Source organism: Chlorocebus sabaeus, unplaced genomic scaffold (genome assembly GCF_047675955.1).
Source record: "Chlorocebus sabaeus isolate Y175 unplaced genomic scaffold, mChlSab1.0.hap1 unalloc_scaffold_219, whole genome shotgun sequence".
Lineage (NCBI taxonomy): Eukaryota > Metazoa > Chordata > Mammalia > Primates > Cercopithecidae > Chlorocebus > Chlorocebus sabaeus.
Genome location: NW_027327503.1, coordinates 114,232 through 133,327, shown reverse-complemented (window position 1 = coordinate 133,327; position 19,096 = coordinate 114,232). Strand labels below are relative to the sequence as shown.

The following is a 19,096-nucleotide window of genomic DNA, read 5'->3' as shown; positions in this document are numbered from 1 at the left end:
GTTAGTCACTGATACACGTCTCAGTCAGACCTGATGGATTCTTGACCCCTTCCTTTCTTAATTTTTTAATTTTTATTTTTTATTTTTGTTTTTTAAGAGCACAACCTCTCAGGTGGCCACCATGAATCTCTGGTGTTTTCAGTTGGCTGCAGCCTATTTGCTATCTCTGGTTCAAACATATTCGAAGTCTGATGATGCTTCCCTCTGTTGTTCTTCTGCTGTGTGACCTCCACGCATGCAGGGTTCAAGACTGTCAGAGCTGGGAGCCACCTTCACAACTACCAGGGTTTCCGGAACTTCCTTTATCTAGCCCTGGGGATGGAAGAGATGTCATCAGAGACGGAGGCTTATTAGGTTTACATGCCATGGATAACGAATGAGGAGGTTTTCTTTTATATAAGGGGAGCTTCTTATAATGTGCTTTAGTAGGGTAAAGAAGCTTTTGAGGTTTGCTTTCTCTGGAAAGATAATTTGTGATCCTGCTGTTGCTTTCAACAAAAATATCATTTGCATACCAGTGCATGTTGTATTACTGAGCACTGGCTGACAAACAGTTCTTAACTCGTCATTCACTCCGCCACTGATTTTTGAATGGCATATGTGTGCCAGCTGTAGTAGGAACTTGCTAGACTCTAGAACTAACCCTTATGAAATAGGGGTCCTGGCGGAAGCAAATACATATAACTATAAACGTTTGAGGGGATATCAGAGGGGGTGCCTATAGGTGCAAACTTCGTTCATTCATTGTCCCATCTAGGAGGTTTTGTGTCTTAGCAGCGTGTTCCATAGCAACACATCCCTCTATCAAAATATTCATCGTATTATTTTGAAATTCTGTGCTTAGATGTGTGTTTTTCGGACTAAGTTTAGAACTGGTTAAGGACAGGCTATGGGGTACGTATTATATATATCTACACATACACATATATTTATATATATATACATTACCATTGTAAATATAGTATATATTTATATATATACTCATATATATATTTCTCTCTATATATATATACATACACACCACACACATACACACACACACTTCTACTGCCAAGCACAGAAAGTCAAAACTCGGCAAGGGTTCTTTTAGTGTTCATGAAAAAATAGATGTGTTAGTTGAGAGTGTCCTTAAGTTGCCAGGGGAAAGACAGGATGGATTCACAAAGGGAGATAATGTTTTTTTTTTCTCTTGAATTCGAAATAATTCAGACTTATGGAAAAGTTGCAAAAATAGTACAGACAATTCCCATATACTCTTCCCTCAGATTCCCCAAACATTTCACCCCATTTGTACTTTCCCTCTCTGTGGATATAATTTTTTTTTTTTCTGAAATGTTTGAGAGAGGAAGGTAGAATGCAGGGCAGGGTGAAAGGTGGAAGGAGAGACGTGGGTTGGGAAGCTTTTTTTTTTTTTTTTTTTTTTTTTAACCTTCTAAGATGGAGTTTCGCTCTTGTCACCCAGGCTGGAGTGCAATGGCACAATCTCGGCTCACTCTAACCTCTGCCTTCTGAGTTCAAGTGATTCTCCTGCTTCAGTCTCCCGGATAGCTGGGATTACAGGCGCCCACCACCATGCTCGGCTAATTTTTTATATTTTTAGTAGAGGGGTTTCACCATGTTGGCCAGGCTGGTCTTGAACTCCTGACCTCTGATGATTCACCTGCCTTGGCCTACCAAAGTGCTGGGATTACAGGCGTGAGCCACTGTGCCTGGCGATTGGGAGGCTTTTGCCGTAACCCAGAGCGCTATGATGAGGGCTGGACCTGGTTGGAAATGATGAGGAAGGTGAGAAGTGGTTAGGTCTGGCACATATTTTGAAAGGAGAGTTTAAATGGGTTGGATGACAAGAGAGAGAAAAAGAAGTATTAAGGATGATGTCAAGGATTTTGGCCTGAGTAACTGGAAGACTAGAGATGCTGTTATTGGGATCGGGAAGACTATGGGAGGAGTGGGTTATAGTAGGGGGAATCAAAAGTGTGTTTTCCGCATGCTAAATTTGAGGTCCAAAAAGGGATGTCAAGTAGTGTTGGCTGGGCGCCGTGGCTCACGCCTGTAATTCCAGCACTTTGGGAGGCTGAGGCGGGCAGATCACCTGAGGTCAAGAGTTTGAGACTAGCCTGATAATTATTAAAATCGATGATTGATGTTTGCTAATTAATCATATTATTGCTTCTAATACTGCAGGGGGTTCACACCTACCTGTGATGTTGTTCCTAATATCTAGGGACAGAGAGCATGATTTTAGTTTTAATACCACAGTAGGTATACACTCACCCTGTGACACTGATCCTAATATTGAGAGGGGTAGAATATGACATGACTCCCAACATAGCAATGAATGAACAGCCACCCGGTGATATTGCTCCTGATATTCATGGAAGAAGCGTATGATATTACTCCCAATATCCCAGGGAGGGTACAGCTCTTCTGTGATATGGTTCCTAGTATCTGGAGGGGGAGAGGATGATAATAATTCCAGTATCGCAGGCTGTGTTCACCCACCCTGTGATATTGTTATTAATATCCTGGGAGAGGAAGATATGATTCCCCATAGAGCAGGAGGCGTACACCCAGCCTGGGATATTGTTCCTAATATCCATGGAGAGGAGAGGCTGATGTTACTCCCAATATGGCAGGGGGTGTACATCCACCCTGTGATATTCTTCTTAATATTCCAAGGCTGAGAGGTTGATATTACTCCTAGTATCTCAGACACCGTACACCCCCGTGTGATACTCTTCCTGATATCTGGAAGGGGAGAAGATGGTATTAATCCCCATATCGCAGGAGGTGAACACGTACTCTGTGATATCTTTCTTAGTATGCAGGGAGAGAGAGGATAATATTATTCCCAATATTGCAGAAGATGTACACGTCCCCCCGTGATATTGTCCTTAATATTCCAAGGCACAGAAGACGATGTTACTCCCAATATCGCAGAAAGTGTACACCACACAGTGATGTTGTTCCCATGATCCAGGAGGGAAGAGGACGATATGACTTTCAACCCTTGCACCCTGCAATGCTCTCATCCTGCAACACCGACACCAGCTCAACCTGACATGGGACCAGAGGTGCTGGCTGGGGGTGTTCATTGCTTCTCTGTTCTCCCTTGCCAGACTCAGTAGAGGAAGCTGAGACCGAGCAGCCGCAGGAACAAGGTAGGTTTTGCCCGTGGCTCAGGCTTCTCTGGTTATGAGCTGGGCTTTGGAGTAATGGCAGGGGAGGGGACAGAGGTGAGTACGGTGGGCATTGGATGCGGCTGTCACCCCTCTGTGGTGTGGGCCGGGGACTTGAGGGACATCGCCTGAGGTGGGCCTGAACCTCCCGTCTACTCTGACACTGGAGGCCGTGAGGTCCCACATTTCTTCCAATGAACATGCTGACCCCCGCCTGGTCCCCAACCGAGATGGGGCATCCTTTCCACTGCTGGGACCCACATGTAGCTGTGGGTTCCTTTTTCATGACCTGGAGAAGCTGCAGTTCACCCTGTGCTCTGCCTCAGAGATGGGAGGCCACACTGCCCTCAGCGGGTAGCAGAATTCAGAGCCTTAGGTTGCAGGGGCCTCAACTGAGGTCCCTGAAGGGTCTTCTCCTTCCTGAGGGGAGCCAGGGGGGAAGGGAAGGCTGTTGTAGGTTTGCCTCAGGGAGGGGGTGGTTCCACCCTCTGCCAAAGTCACTGGAGCAAAGGCACGTGGCTCTCCAGCTGCCCCGGAGGCCAGGGTAGTGGCTGGGAGGGGCTGTGTGCCTCTGCTGGGTGGGGGCGATTTCTTAGCTAATCTAGTGTAGTCAAGTCAGACATTTGCCTCTAAATCATATTTATTTATTTTTTTAATTCTAAGGCTTTACAGATGAATAAGGAGGCAGTTTGTATTGAACGTATTTTTTGCATGTGAGCTTGAAACAGAGGGTCGGTTTAAATCTAGGTTTTTCCCTTCCCAGTAATGCCTCCTTTCATCCCAGGTTTTCCAACAGGAAATGCGCTTGTTTGCTCACCTCTGGGAGGGGGCTTTGGCTAGGAATCCACCAAAGCCAGCAGACACCAGTGGGCTGCTGGAGCAGTCTGGCCTTTGTTAACCCTTTAGGAACCGTGGGCTTCAGGTTTTCAGACCATCCACGGTGAAGGTGGCCACAGGGGCCTGGAAGCTTTCCCATCCTTCCTGCAGGGATGGTCCGTTTCCCTGCACGGAGCTGGGCACATGGGTACAACACCCCTGTCCTGTGCCGTCCGTGGCTTTACCAATTTTGCATAGCAGCTTTTGAGCTGATCCATAGCTCTGATTGGCTGTTGAGGATTTCATGGATTCCTGTACCCCACCGGGGGGCCCAATATGCTGACAGAAGTTACATTTGTAGTTGTGGTGCTGCATATTCATGGGTCCAGTTAGAAGGCTTTGATTCTTTCTAAAGGGAAAGGCATCTCTGAGGGGTCACTGTTCTGACACAGTCTCCTAAAACCTTGCTGTCAGGTGGGCGACAAAACAGGACAGGAGGGTGATTTTGTAGGAGAGTCGGGCCACGGGCCTGCGTGTTCTCTCTGTCCCCGTAGTGCCGGAGTTCGTACGTGCTCCAGGCCCCGAGTTTGCGTTGCACATAATTCTTAAGGGCTCATGGCAAGCTGCGCCAGGGACACAGAGGGCAGGGATGGGGGGACCCTGCCCCCAGTGGACCAAGGACTCACTGCCGGACTCTAATATGTCTAGGTGTTTTTGTGACTTGCAGAAATACCTCCATCTTGTCTGGGCCTGGATCCACAGGAGACCCTGTCGAAGGTGAAGAATGTTCTGGAACAATGCAAGACCTGCCCAGGCTGCCCCCTGGAGCCAGCGTCCTGGGGTCTCTGTGCGGCATCCAGCAACGTGAGCTTGCAGGACCCCGAGGACCCCTCCTTCTTCTTGGAAGCTGAGGACGACTGGGAGGACCCAGAGGCCCTGAGCTCACTGCTGCTGTTCCTGAACGCCCCCGGGTACAAGGCCAGCTTCTGTGGCCTGTACGACGTGGCACTGCCATGGCTGAGCGGCATGTTCTGCAGCTTTAGCGACGAGGAGGAGCTGACTGAGTGCCTGGCACATGCCCGAGGGGCGGCCAAGAAAGCTGGCCTCTTCATGACCAGAGTCCGTGCCATCGTGGACTGCCTGGTGGCCCTGGCCTGGCTTCACGTGCTTCATGGACAGAGCCTGGTGACCCTGAACATCCTGCAGTCTGTCCAGGATGCAGTGGTGGCCAGAGAGGACCAGAGGGTGTAATGGCCAACATGCTGGCCGTGGCTGTGAAGAGGACAGGCCGGACGAGGCAGGCAGCTGAGGGCTACTACTGCGCCTTATGAGCGGCTTGGGACCTGGGCCATTGGAGGAACCAGGCAGTGGTGCTGGCCAATTTCGGGACCCTGTGCCTGCATGCAAGTGCCAGCAGGCTGGCCCAGCACTACCTCCTGGGGACCATGCGGCTGTTCTCGAGGCTGCCCTGCAGGGAGTGTGGCCGAGACTTCACCCACGTACTCCTGCAGCTGGGCCACCTCTGCACCCGCCAGGGCCCAGCCCAGCAGGGCAAGGGCTACTATGAGTGGGCCCTTCTGGTCACCGTAGAAATAGGCCATGTGGAGAGTGAGTGCCCTAGTTCCTCCTGTGAGCCTTCTGGGGCCACTCGGGTCAGGGCTCACCTGGGGTTTATGATTCAGAAACAAGTGGTGGTTTTTCTACCATCGAAAGTGCTGAGCCATGTCCAGCAGCAGATGTTGGCAAGCGCCCTGGAGACAGGCGGTTCCCATGCAGGGCCAGGCCCTCTGTGGCCTACTGAGGCAGCCAGCTCTTCCTGGTTTGCCCAGGGACCATCCTGCCTTGGGCACTGAAAGTCCTGCATGCTGGGAATTCCTAGACATAACCCTGGGATCAAGGCAGGCTCGGCTGCGCTGGGACTTCGGGCCCCACCATGAGCCAGGCCCTGAACACCAGTTCTTGTGCCCGTGTTATCTGCTTGGTATGTTGGCAGCCTGCGCACCTGTCATCCCACTTCACAGAGGACACGGGGGCGGGTGATTGCCCAAAGCCGCAGAGCAGTTCATGCAAAAGCAGCTCGTTGTGCAGTGTGCCAGGCCCCACCCACAAATGGGGCTTGTGGGGTCCTCGGGTGGCAGAGACTGAGCGTGGGAATGTGAGCTTCAGGCCACAGAAGCCACAAAAGGGTGAATGGCGTGATGGCGGGGCAGCACTTGGCCCTGGGTTAGGGAAGCCTCTTTAGTCTAGAACCAGAGGGTTGAGAGCATTTAGTCAAGTAATAGTTGGTGGAGGAGAGGCTGGTGGTGTAGCCTGTGTGAAGGCCTAGGGGTGAGAGAGTGGGGGTGAGTGAGTGGGAATGAGTGGGGTGTGAGTGGTGGTGAGTGAGTGGAGGTGTGATGGAGTGAGTGGGGATGAGTGGGGGGGTGTGAGCGGGGATGAGTGGGGTGTGATGGGGTGAGTGAGCGGGAGAGTGAGTGGGGTGTGAGTGGGGGTGAGTGAGCGGGAGTGGTAGCGGGGTTGAGTGGGGTGTGATGGGGTGAGTGAGCGGGAGAGTGAGCGGGGATGAGTGGGGTGTGATGGGGTGAGTGAGCGGGAGTGTGAGTGGGGTGTGAGTGGGGGTGAGTGAGCGGGAGTGGGAGCGGGGATGAGTGGGGTGTGATGGGGTGAGTGAGCGGGAGTGGTAGCGGGGTTGAGTGGGGTGTGAGCGGGGATGAGTGGGGTGTGAGCGGGGATGAGTGAATAGGGGTGAGTGAGCGGGAGTGGTAGCGGGGATGAGTGGGGTGTGATGGGGTGAGTGAGCGGGAGAGTGAGGGGGGATGAGTGGGGTGTGATGGGGTGAGTGAGCGGGAGTGTGAGCGGTGTGAGTGGGGGTGAGTGAGTGGGAGGGGTAGCGGGGATGAGTGGGGTGTGAGTGGGGGTGAGTGAGCGGGAGTGGTAGCGGGGTTGAGTGGGAGTGGGAGCGGGGATGAGTGGGAGTGTGAGCGGGGATGAGTGGGGTGGGAGCGGGGATGAGTGAACAGGGCTTATGCAGGGAGGTGCAGAGTTGGGAGGGGGTGGGTTGGGTGCTGGATGGTGAGAAGCTCTTCTGGAGCGCTAAGCAGGGCCTGGGGCCTCAGGCTGTGGCTTGGCCTTTTCCCCAAGAGCACTGGGGAGCCATGGAGTGCTATCGAACAGTCACTGCAGACGGAGCAGTGAACGGACAGTAGGTGGGCAGGGCTGTCCGAAATCTAGGCCACAGAGAATAGATGAGGAAGTTGAGTCCAGGGAAATGGCTGAGACAAGGGATACTGTTGTGGGTCCCCTCTGTCTTGCAGCGCTTTGTCATGGCATAGTGAGACCACTCAGAGGTGCCTCCTGTGACCTGGACCAGAGCCCCAGGGGCTGTGACCAAACCTGCCCATTTCCAGCACAGGCCTGGCACCCACTCCTGGCCCTAGGAGGGATAAGATTTTGGAAAGGACCGTGTGAAGGGGCCCCGGTCCCACACATCTGCCCAAGGAGGGTTGGGGGGTTCAGACCCAGGCTTCTTCCCCAGGGACATTCTCTTACTGGAAGGAGACCTTCCAGGAACCCAGTGCCCCAGCCCCCACTGCAGCCTCCAGTGGCTCTTGGCACAATAGCCTGTGGTACCTCCTCCTACGAGGCCCTCCCCGGGGTGCTGGGGGATTCAGACTTGGAAATGCAGGCCAGGGAACGGGGATCATGCTTCCCTGTCTCCCCACCCTGCGCTGAACGATCGAGGAGACCAAGGGCGGGGCTGATACCCCACATGCTTCCTTGGGGTCATTTTTGAGTCACTTTCGGTAGTTTGTGTCCTTCTAAGAATTTGGCTGTTGTGTCTAGATGGTCTGGTTTGTTGGTGTACAATTGTTCGTAGTGTTTTCGTGGAATCCTTTTATTTCTGTCAGGTCGGCAATAATGTTTCCTTTTCATTTCTGATTTTAGAAACTTGGGTTTGTAATTTTTTATTTCTTCATTTTTATTAGAGATGGGGTCTCATCATGTTCCCCCGGGCTGGTCTTGAATGCTGGCCTCACGATCCTTCCACCTCAGCCTCACAAAGTGCTGGGATGACAGGCGTCAGCCATGGTGCTCAGTCTCTGATTTTAGTCATTTGTGTCCCGTCTTTCTTTCCTCGGTCAGTCTAGTGAACAATTTGTCAATTGTGTTATTTTCAAAAAACCCACCTTCGGTTCTGTTGTCTCTTTTGTTTTTCCATTCTCTGTATTTTTACTTTCCATTTCCACTCTCACGTTTATTATTTTCTTCCTTTTATTCACTTTGGGTTTAGTTCTTTTTCTAGTTTCTCAAGGTGGAAGGTTAGGTTTTTGATTTGAGATTTTTCTTCTTTCTTTGAATGTAGACATTTACAGTTATAAATTTCCCTTTCAGCACTGCCTTAGCTGCATCTTGGAATTTTTGATACGTTGTGCTATTTTTATTTTTAAAGACAGAGTTTTGCTCTATTGCCCAGGCTGGGGTGCAGTGGTGCAATCTTGGCCCACTGCAACTTCTACTCAGGTTAGAGCCATTCTTATGCCTCAGCCTCCCGAGTAGCTGGAATTACAGATGTGCACCACTCCACCCGGCTAATTTTTGTATTTTTTTTAAATATAGAGACGGGATTTCACCATGTTTCCCAGGCTGATCTCAAACTCCGGGACTCAAGCGATGCTCCTGCCTCGGCCTCCCACAGTGCTGGGATGAGAGGCGTGAGCCACCGCACTGGCCGGGGCTGTGCGTTTGTTTGCATTCTTCTCAAATTAGTTTTTGGTTTCCCTGCTGGTCTCTTTGACTCACTGGTTGTTTAGGAGTGTGTAGTTTTCACATATTTTTTGAATTTCCCACATTTCCTTCACTGTCGATTTCCAGTTTTGTGCCAGTACAGCTGAAGAACACCTCTGCTTTGGTCTCAGTCCTTCTCCATTCACTGAGGCTCGTTTTGTGGCCTGGCACATGGTCTGTCATGGGGAATGTCCCATGGGTGCTCGAGAGGACTGTGTATTCGGCTGTTGTTGGGTGGCGTGTGTGACAGATGTCCATTCGGCGTACCTGGTTTCCTCTGTTAATCTCCGGAATGTTTCTGACACTAGAAAATCAGGCTTTGGGAGAGGCCAGTGAGCCTGTGGCTAGGGAGCCTGGTTGCATGAGAGAAGCATGTGTGGGAACGCCAGGGGCCAGCTTTGAATCCCATTCCCCCAACATGATGCCATGTGTGGCAGACGTGATGCTTGGCTTTGCTCTCTCAGGGTTCCATCTGTGACAGGGGCCACTTGTGCCCCTGGCCTCATCAGCTCAGGCTGAAGGCAGCCCTGATCCTGGCCAGAGGGTCTTTGTGAAGCAGAAATAGATGGCCTGGTGCAGGTGCCAAGCCCCTGCTGTTCACTCTGTGTCCATCCACAACCTCGGCCCTGGGAGTTGTAAAGAAGGCCGGCCTGTACCATGAGCATCTGCACCAAGATGTGCCCATGTCACAGTGTGCTTGGCGTCTGCCCTGGCACAGGTGCATGGCCTGTCTGCGCTCAGGCGCCCCGCCTATGGGGCCCAGGCTCACAGAGGTGTGAAGGAGGCAAGCAGGGGCCTCTGAGCCCAGCCAGCCTCGCTTCGATGCTGGGAGACTAACGTCTTCCATTTTGTCTTCTGCCCAGACCAGCTGCGGGCCGTCCAGTGGCTGTGCTACTTCTACAGCGCCGTCATGCCCAGCGAGGCCCAGTATGTCATCTACCACGATCTCCAGCTCTCCCTGGCCCGCAAGGTGGCCGACAAGGTGCTGGAGGGGCAGCTCCTGGAGACCATCAGTCAGCTCTACCTGTCCCTGGGCACGGAGCGGTAAGGGCTGGCTTTGCAGTGGTGGAGGTGGGGGCGGGCAGGGAGAAGGGCACAGGGAAGCTGGCCCAGGGCCCAGCAGCCCCTCTCCTTTTGATCATTTGGTGCTTTGGCATCAGATGCTTTGAGCTGGCCGGCCTGGGGTCATCCCAGGGCTGCTGCTGGCCCATGAGTCCCAGCTTGAGCCTCCCTTGTTGGGGCAAAGGTCACCTCAACCCCAGCAGAGGCAGTAGGTGCACTCTGGGCTGTTCTTCCTACTATGGTGGCTTTTGTCATCTTACCTGTGCCTGCCCCGAATCTTCACTCCTGGGCTTCGTCTGTCCCCTTAAATGTGACCACAGCAGCCACCTGTGGCTTCTCTCCCACAGAAGACAGAGCCAGTTGTGTCACCTGCTTCCCTGGGGCAGGGTTTCAAGGTCTCACATCCCATATTTGGCCTAGTCAGCTTCCCCCAAGCATCCTGACCTGGTGGGGTAACCATGGCCCTGGCCACCCCACCCATAGGGCCCAGTGACATTGCTGCAGTCCCAGCCCCTTGAGTGTTGGACTTACTGAGAGAGCAGAGAAGGAGCCAGATTCCATAGGGACCTGGGAGACTGACTGTAGTCTTGGCCTCAAGTTCACAGAAGGAAAATGGGACAGTGTGCTAGAGCCATGCTTCTCAAAGTGTAGTCCCTGGACCAGTAGAGCAGCATCCATGTCACCTAGGAGTTTGTGGCAAGTGGGAGTTCTAGGGCCTGCCCCAGGCCTGTGGAGCCGGAAGCTCTGGGGGCAGGGCCAGCAAGCTATAAGGACAGGCCTCCGGGTGACTGTGATGCCTGCACACCTTGAGAACCATCGACCTAGATAGCCTCTGAACACTAACGGCTCCTGGTGCGTCTGGAGAAGACACAGGCCATGACTGGGAGGCAGGGGAGATGGACTAGCACACTCCTCCTGCCACAGGGCAGCATGATGCTTGATTCCCTCAGAAGGATGTCCTTCATCTTTTCCATGCCGTGTGTGTTCACTCTGGCCATCCCAGCAGCCTGGGAAGGGCAGAACACTGCACACACAAGAGGGCCGTTCCCAGTCCCCACATGCCAGATTCATCTGTCATCAGACCCACGGGAGGAGGCAGACTGGTTCCAGGAGGATGAGAGCCCTTGTTCTGACACCTGTGTCTGATTCCAGTGATTCCAGGGCCTACAAATCCTCTCTGGACTACACCAAACGAAGTCTGGGGATTTTCATGGACCTCCAGAGGAAAGAGGAGGCACATGCCTGGCTGCAAGCAGGGAAGATCTATTACCTCCTGCGGCAGAGCGAGCTGGTGGACCTGTACATCCAGGTGAGTGGCAAGGGATGCAGGAGGACTCCTGTGCTGTTCACTCTCTGTCCATCCACCCATCCATTCACCCTTCCATCATCTATTTACCTGTTCATCCTTCCATCCATCCATCCATCATCCATCCGTCTGTCCTTTCATCCATCCATCATTCATCCATCCTTTTATCATCCATCTATTCACCCGTCTATCCATCCATTCACCTGTCCATCCACCCATCCGTTCATCCTTCCATCACCTATTTACCTGTTCATTCTTCTATCCATCCATCATCCATCCATCCATCATGCATCCACTCGCTTGCTCATCCTTCCATCCATCCATCCATTCACCTGTTCATCCATCCATCCCTTTATCATCCATTGATTCAGCCACCATCCGTCCATCTGTTCGTCCGTTCATCCTTCCATCATCCATCCATTCACCTGTTCATCCATCCATCATCCATCCACCTACCAATTGATCTTTCCATTCATCCGTCCTCTCACCCATCCACCCACCCACCAATCTACCTATTAATGCATCCCTCCATTCATCTATCTGTCCATTTGTTTATCCATACATTCGTCTGTCCACCATCTATCCATCCACATGTACATACATCATCTACCCTCCACCCATCCATACATTATCTACCCACCCATACATACACACATCATTCCACCCACCCACCCATCCATCCATTCATCCATCCATCCATCCAAGCATTCATCTATCCACACACCCTTCCATCCATCCATGTGTCTTCATCTCCTCATCCATTCATCCATCCATCCACTCATTCCTAAGCCACTGCTGAGCACCTGTTGTGTGCCTTTTCCCTCCCTCCAACTGGTTCCCTCACATCCTCCTCCGGTGGCCAGCATCTTCTCCCTGAGGGCAGAGGCGCGGCCCCTCACAGTGCACAGCACTTGCTGGTATACAGCACATCCTCAAATAATGTGACCACTCAGTTAACACACAGAAGAACTTGCTCCAAGCGACACGTGGCACATCTCCTTACAAAATGAATCTATCATAGTGGCTGTTTTCAGAGGCTTTCCGAAACACTGTGTGATCTGGTACAAATTGTGAAGCCCAGGAGCCTGGTGAAGCTTTCATTATTGAGCACCTGCTGTATACCTCCTTGAGCTGAGGAGAGGGATCAAGAGCTCATGGCCAAGAGGAGACCAGGCCCACCCACAAACACTGAAACACTGCTGATGTGGCAGGGATGTGACAACGCAGAAAGGAGACAGGGGCTGGGCTCCCAGCAATCTAGGGGCCACGGAGACTGGTTTGAGTGCAGGGGGAGTGGGCTAGGGCTACCCCTGGTGGTAGGATTCACAGGTGTCGGGCTCCTGGGCTGCAGCTGCTCAGTCACCTCCTGGCACTCAGGTGCATCAGTTCATTGTCCTCATGCCAGTGGTGGGGGCAGCCTCCATGCACAGGGTCTGAAAAATGCTCAGGTGTACCTGTAGTGTGTGGGAGAAAAGAGGCTGGCAAAGGTGCGCGTAGCCACGTTGCTAGGTGTGGGTCTGGAGCGAACTTCTGTCTCCTTTCAGGTGGCACAGAATGTGGACGTGCACACAGGCGACCCCAACCTGGGGCTGGAGCTGTTGGAGGCAGTTGGAGACATCTTCTTCAATGGGCCCTGGGAGCAGGAGGAAGGCATGCCCTTCTACCGAGTGAGCTGGCCTGTGGGCTGATGTGGGTGGGCCTCAGTGGGGCACCTGGTGGTCTGAGGCATATGACCATGCCGCTGCCCGGGAAAAACGCTCGGAGCCTGGACGTGACAATTGCTCTACCCTTGTACCTGATGACCTCAAGCAACCATGAGTGGGAAGTCCTGTCCCCATCTTCCAGATGAGGAAACTGAGGCTCAGAGAGGCACAGGGACATGTCAAAGGACACACAGCATATCAGTGGGAGGCCCAGGTCTGCATGTACCCCGAAGTGGGACGACTTCTCCTTTCCTCTGAGCTCACAGTGTGGCTCAGCCCTGGGCACAGATCAGTGTGGTGTTTCTAGAGCAGAGAGGAGTGTTGGCTCCCCCCAGTCAGACCCCCAGTGCTCAGGTGGGAGAGGCTGGTTTGAGGCTGTCGGGAGTAGCTGGATGGGCCTCAGGTGACTCTTCAGCCCCCAACTTGGGTGTCTGAACTATGTGTTATCCCACAGCACAGAGCTGTGTCGAGGTGCAGGAGTAGCTGGGGTGTGGGAAGCTCCAAGCACATGTTTGAGCTCTGACGAGGACGCTGCGCAAGGTGGGTGCTGTGGGAAACCTGACCCCACCTGCCTGTGTGGTAGGACCAGGCCCTGCCCCTGGCAGTGACTACGGACAACCGCAGGGTGGAGCCGCAGCTACAGCTGTGCAGCAAGCTGGTGGCACTCCTGGTCACAATGGAGAAGCCACAGGAGAGCTTGGAGGTTGCCCACATGGTCCTAGCACTCAGCATCACTCTGGGTACGTCCCCTGAGCCCCCACCCTGCCAGGACCCACACTTTGCCAGAGCCCAGCCTCTGGGTCTGCAGGCCAGGAGCTGAAACAGCTGCTGCATTTTCCTGGTCTCCTGTCCAGGCAGGCAGATCTGCCCAACTGGCTTCCCCGTCCGGCTGTGGGGCACAGCCCGAGGTCTCTCACGCAGTGCAGAGCTCCCTGCCTGCCTGATTTCTGCTTCCTCTGCCTGTTCCCGCTGCTGACCACAAGGGCCGCCCAGTGTGCCCTCTGCCTTCCAGACATGCCAGGCATCTCGTTGGTCCCTGTATGTGCCAGGCTGAGTGGCACATTCCCTTTGTCTTGTGCCTTTCCCACCGTCATCAACCACACGGCTCTCTGGCTGATAAAATCCCAGTTCCCCTTCCAGCAGTCTGCCCCTTAAGGCCGGGCATCCCCTGGTGCTGTGCCAGGGTCGTCTGTCCCCCTCCAGAGACAGGGAACCCTAGGCAGGCCACATGTGCCAGTGCCTTGTGTCCTGTGGACCAGTACACAGTAGGTGTGCAGCTGACTTCCCAAGGTAGGGGGATCTGATCGTGACACACCCAGGAGGAGTCAGATGTCACATCTGTGGGTTGCCTGGAGCTGGGGTACCCAGGAGCACCTGAACTGCATGGGCTCCCCTGGTTAAAACCAGTGAGCAAAGGCAGGTGGCTATGTGTAGACACAGAGCTGGGCCATCCAGGTCCGACTTTGCCAAAGCCTCACAGTAGACAGGGGCAGGCCTTATTAATTCTGCTTTCCAGACGGGAAAGTGAGTCTGGGAACCCAGAAGGGAATGGCCAGAGCTGCCCAGGTGACCACAGGTGCCTGGAGGCAAGCCACGAGTGCTGCCTGGGGTCTGTATACCTGCTCCTGAGGGGCCTGTGCCCTGCCTGCCCCAGGGAGCCACGTCCTCACACCTGCCCCTTTGGCCTGCACCCCAGGGGACCGGCTGAATGAGCGCGTGGCCTACCACCGGCTGGGCCATGACAAGCTGGCGGAGCACTTCTACCTCAAGACCCTGTAGCTCTGCAACTTGCCACTGGGGTTCGACGAGGAGACCCTCTACTACGTGAAGGTGTACCTGATGCTCCGTGACATCATCTTCTATGACCTGAAGGTGGGAGGGAGGGGCAGGGCTCGGGGTGTTCCCAGTCCCCTTGGAGTGGGATCTCCACCCAGCCCCGAGGCCTGGGTTCCAGCCTTCCTTAGAAATGGCCCAGTGGCCGCCCTGGAGCTCTATGCCCGGCTGGAGGAGCCAGCAAGGTTAGCAGATACAATTCAGCTCCCAAGATGGCCAGGCCCCACCCTCAGGAACTCAGTCTCAGCCAGGGAGGCTGACACATGAGTGGGCAATGGTGGCCTCTGGGTTAAGAAGGAGGATTGTAGTCAGGGAGGCCCTCCTGGAGGAGGTGACATCAAAGCTGAGTCTTGACAGTCAAGTGTCAAGGTGCATTTAACAAAGAAAATAGGGTCGGGAGAAGGACATTTCGGAGGACAGCATCAGCCTCACATTGAATCCACGTTGCAAGATCCAACCCAAATCCTGGCACCTCCTCTAGGAAGCCTGCGCAGGGTGCCAGCCTGCACGGAGCAACTCCTTCCTGGAGTCCCGAGACACCTTGAATCTTCACATCACCCAGGAAGGGTGGGGTGGGACCAGTATCTTACCATTGGGTTCACAAACAGGGAAACCCCAGCTCAGGGCAGGTGCAGTGGGGCGGGGCCCCAGCCAGCCAGGCTGAGGCCTTGCTGGGTCGGGTGTGTCTGGAGGGGACGTGCTGTGTTCTGTCTGCCCCAGCCTTGCAGGGCTGGAGAGCTGGGACTGGCAGACTCAGACCTGGGGTGTCTCTACCCCTCTGCCCAGCAGGCACCGCCCTTCCTTAGCATCACACCGGCACCGCGTCAGTACTCGTTATGGGCTGAGGGGCCCGGGCACTCCAGTCCAGGGGCCGAGATCTTGGAGGCCTTAGAACAACTTGAGGAGCGGGGCAGCCCTAAGACCCTGCCCTGTATCCCCCACTGCAGGCCTACAGCGGCCCGATATGCCTCAGCCCAGTGCTGGCGACACCTGGTGGTCAGATGTGGTCCCTGTGGCCTCCCAAGTCCCAGCCAGACATGGAGGTGCCAGGTGTCAGGCCTAGGGGGACGCTGCTCACTGCTCAGGGGCTTGCCTGGGACCCAGGGGGACGGGCCTCCCAGAAGAGGCCTTTCTCTCTCTTGGTCAAGCCTGCCGCCCACTCCGCCTGTCCAGGAGAAAGGAAAGCGCCAAGTAGTACCTGAGAGGCCAAAGTCCATGGTTGGGGTCGGGGGACAGTGGCCTCCTTCACCTCCTTCCCATGCACAGCCCTCTGGGCCTCATCGTGACTATGCTGTCAGCGCAGGCCAGCTTCCCACAGGGAGGCCCCCTTGGAATTCCCCAAGGGCGGCTGTCTTTCCAAGGCTACACCCTCCTCCTTGTATAGGAGGCTCTGGACCCAGGGCCCAGAGGAGTGGGAGAAAAAGCCGGGCTGGATGGGACCTGGAAGGTTGGCAGAGAAGCAGGGGTAAATGGGCATCTTTGCCAACTGCCTCTAAAATGGTGTCCCCTTTAGTCTACACATGAGAGTGAGCCCTGGAATAGGGTGGATTAGGTGTGTCCTGGCTCAGCCTGCCACTCAGTAGCTGCTGTACACACTACAGGCAGATGAAAATGCGCACAGGCACACACAGGTGTGCGCACACACACAGGGACACGTACGCACAGGCACATGTAGAGACATATGCTTTGGCTGGCTCCTTCCTGTTTAGTTGGGAAGTCCCCACCCCTTCAGGAAGCCTTTGCCTTTCACCCCTGGCTGAGTCTGGGACCTCCTGGGCTTCCCTCTGCCACAGCCCGGGCCACCCTGTGTGGTCAGTGTTCACTCCCGAGGCCCTCAGACTGGGAGCAAGGACATTAGGCTCAGCCACGCACCCAGCACAGAGTCCAGTGTTCGGCTGGGCCGGGTGCATTGGATGAGCAGTGGCGGTGACTTGGGGCCTTCTCACGCCCCTGCTCCGTGTGTGGGGTGGGACAGTGAGGGAATGGACTGCTGCATCTTGGACTTTGTCATTGGGAGCCATCTTGAGATGGTAAAGAGGGACAGGCCAGGCATGGGTCTCAGAGAGGTCCCTTAGGTGACCCCCATGTGGAGGAGGAGCCTGGGGAGAAGCCGGGTGGGGGATGGGAGGGTCAAGGAGGAGGTCTGGGAGATGGCATCCCATCCCAGCGATGGTGAGTTTGAGCCAAAGATGCATTGACAATGGGAGTGGATATCTGGGGAGTCACATTCTGTCAATATTTCAGGGAACATTGCCAAAGAGGACACCTTAGAGATGGGTTTCTACCTGGCCTGGCCCGTGGAGGGCCTGGAAATGGTCAGCATGGACAGGGGCCAGAGGGGAGCCTGGGTCACTCAACACTGTGCCCCTGCTGTGGCTTGGAGCCACGGGTCCTGCATGGAACTCTCAGAGCAGGCAGGATCTGCCCTGACCTCAGCCCATGGGGAAAGCAGCCACTGCCTGCAGAGAGGGTGGCACTGGGGCAGGAGGCTTGGGGTGAGTGGGGCGTAGGGACAGTCAGGAAGTCTTCCAGGGGTATCAGGGTCGTCCCCACCTCCTGCAGCTGAGACCACAGCAGTGTCACAGGCTTCGGGGTTCATGGGGTGAGCCAGCATTGGCTGGACATGTGGAATGACCTGGAGACAGGAATGGCCTCTGGGAAGATGGGCTCCGAGTCCCCCTTTTGCTGAGCATGGCCTGTCTCCTTCAGAACCCGTTTGATGCAGCCAGGTACTACCAGCTGGCACTGGCAGCCGCCGTGGACCTGGGCAACAAGAAGGCACAGCTGAAGATCTACACGCGGCTGGCCACCATCTCCCACAACTTCCTCCTGGACAGCGAGAAGTCGCTCTTCTTCTACCAGAGGGCCAGGACCTTTGCCACCGAGCTCAACGTCCACAGGGTCAACCTACCTCCTCTGCCACCCTGCGGGTGGGCCCCTTGGTTGACCCCAGCCACCCTCGCTGAGGACAGCATCCAAGGGAGTGGGTATTGTGCAAGGAGGATGGTCTCCTGCCTCTCCTGGTGTCTCCCGTGGCTCATTTTCTGGGAAATGGAGGAATGAAAGCAGGGTTCATATAGCAATAAATTTTTTTTTTGCAATAACATACCGAAGTCCCCAGGGCATCCTTCCCTGTGTGCTTCCTGGGCTGGGTCTAGGGGCCAGCTCCTTCCCTGGTGGCAGCCCTCTGATCTTGGGGATGAGAAGGACCCTGAGTCCAACAGACCTGGGCCAGGTCACCATGAACCTCGGTTTCCTCGGCGGCCAGAGGGGAGATGGTGGTGGAACTCCCTGGGCAGGTCCCTGTTCTCCCTGCTCAGAGCTTTTACTGCAGGTCTCGTGCTGCTCTTGCCTTTAACCTTCAGGCCACTGTGCCCAAATGTGGGGGCTCCATTGAAGAAATAGAGGCACAGAGAGGTTAGGTGTCTGGCCCACCGTCACACAGCAGGTAGGGGCGGAAACGAAGAGCCCAGTACACTGACCACCACACCACCCTGCCAGCCTGCAGCCAGGAAGGTGTCCCCCATTAGGACCCAAGGTCAGCTCCTGGAGCTCTCTTGTGGTGTCAGGAGAGCCACAGGCCAGTGAGGGTGGCGACGGGGATCCCTCACTTAGTGTCCTCTGCTCCCAGACTTGGTTGGGCCGAGCCTGGCCAGTCCTACCTCTGGCCACTGGTCAGCCCTGCGGGAAGTGAGATGCAGGGATTTCCGCCTGTGTAGACGCTGCTACCCAGTATTGAAAGCCTTATCTGGGCTGACCCCAGCCATCCTCACATGCCCCTCCCCTTCTGGCCCCCAGCCCTCATCCCAGAGCCAGGAATCCCAGGTTTTCCTTCTTGGAATCTCTTGGCCCCAGGGAACACAGTTCACACGGTCTCTTTGCCAGTTTACACAAGAAAACAGAGGTTCAGAGACTATGGGTGTCTCACTTGATTCTCACGTACACTGCACTCTCCCAGGCCCCTCTTTTAAACACTTTAAATGAGGTGACTTTCACACCGCATGCAACTATTTCAACGCGAATAATGTGGTGGCATTTGTGCATTCACAGTCCTGTGCAACCACTCACGCCATCTAGTTTCAAAATGTATTCATCTCCCCAGAAGAAACCTCCCATCCTCACTAAGCAGTTACCCCTCCTTGGTATCCCCCAAGCCCCTCGTTTAATGGAAGGGGAAACTGAGGCCCGGAGAGAGACTTGCCATTAGGCGGAGCTCTGATAATAAGGAATCAGGCACCCATCTGCTGGTTCAATCCTGGGTTGGTTTTCCACCCAGCAGAGGTGACAGAGCCAGGAGGTTCTGGGACCCCATGCTTGCAGCCAGAGCCCTACCCTGAGCCTCCCCAGCAGGGGGCAGCAGAGAGCTTTCCAGAACCAGCAGCGGGTCAGAGCTGCTGACAAACCTCACGAAG

The 19,096-nt window shown here is 54.7% G+C and overlaps 1 pseudogene; it reads left to right on the top strand.

The window, feature by feature from the left end:
- Window positions 1-997: 997 nt before the first annotated feature.
- LOC140711146 (SH3 domain and tetratricopeptide repeat-containing protein 1-like) lies at window positions 998-17,792 on the top strand (annotated as a pseudogene).
- The last annotated feature ends 1,304 nt before the right edge of the window (window positions 17,793-19,096 follow it).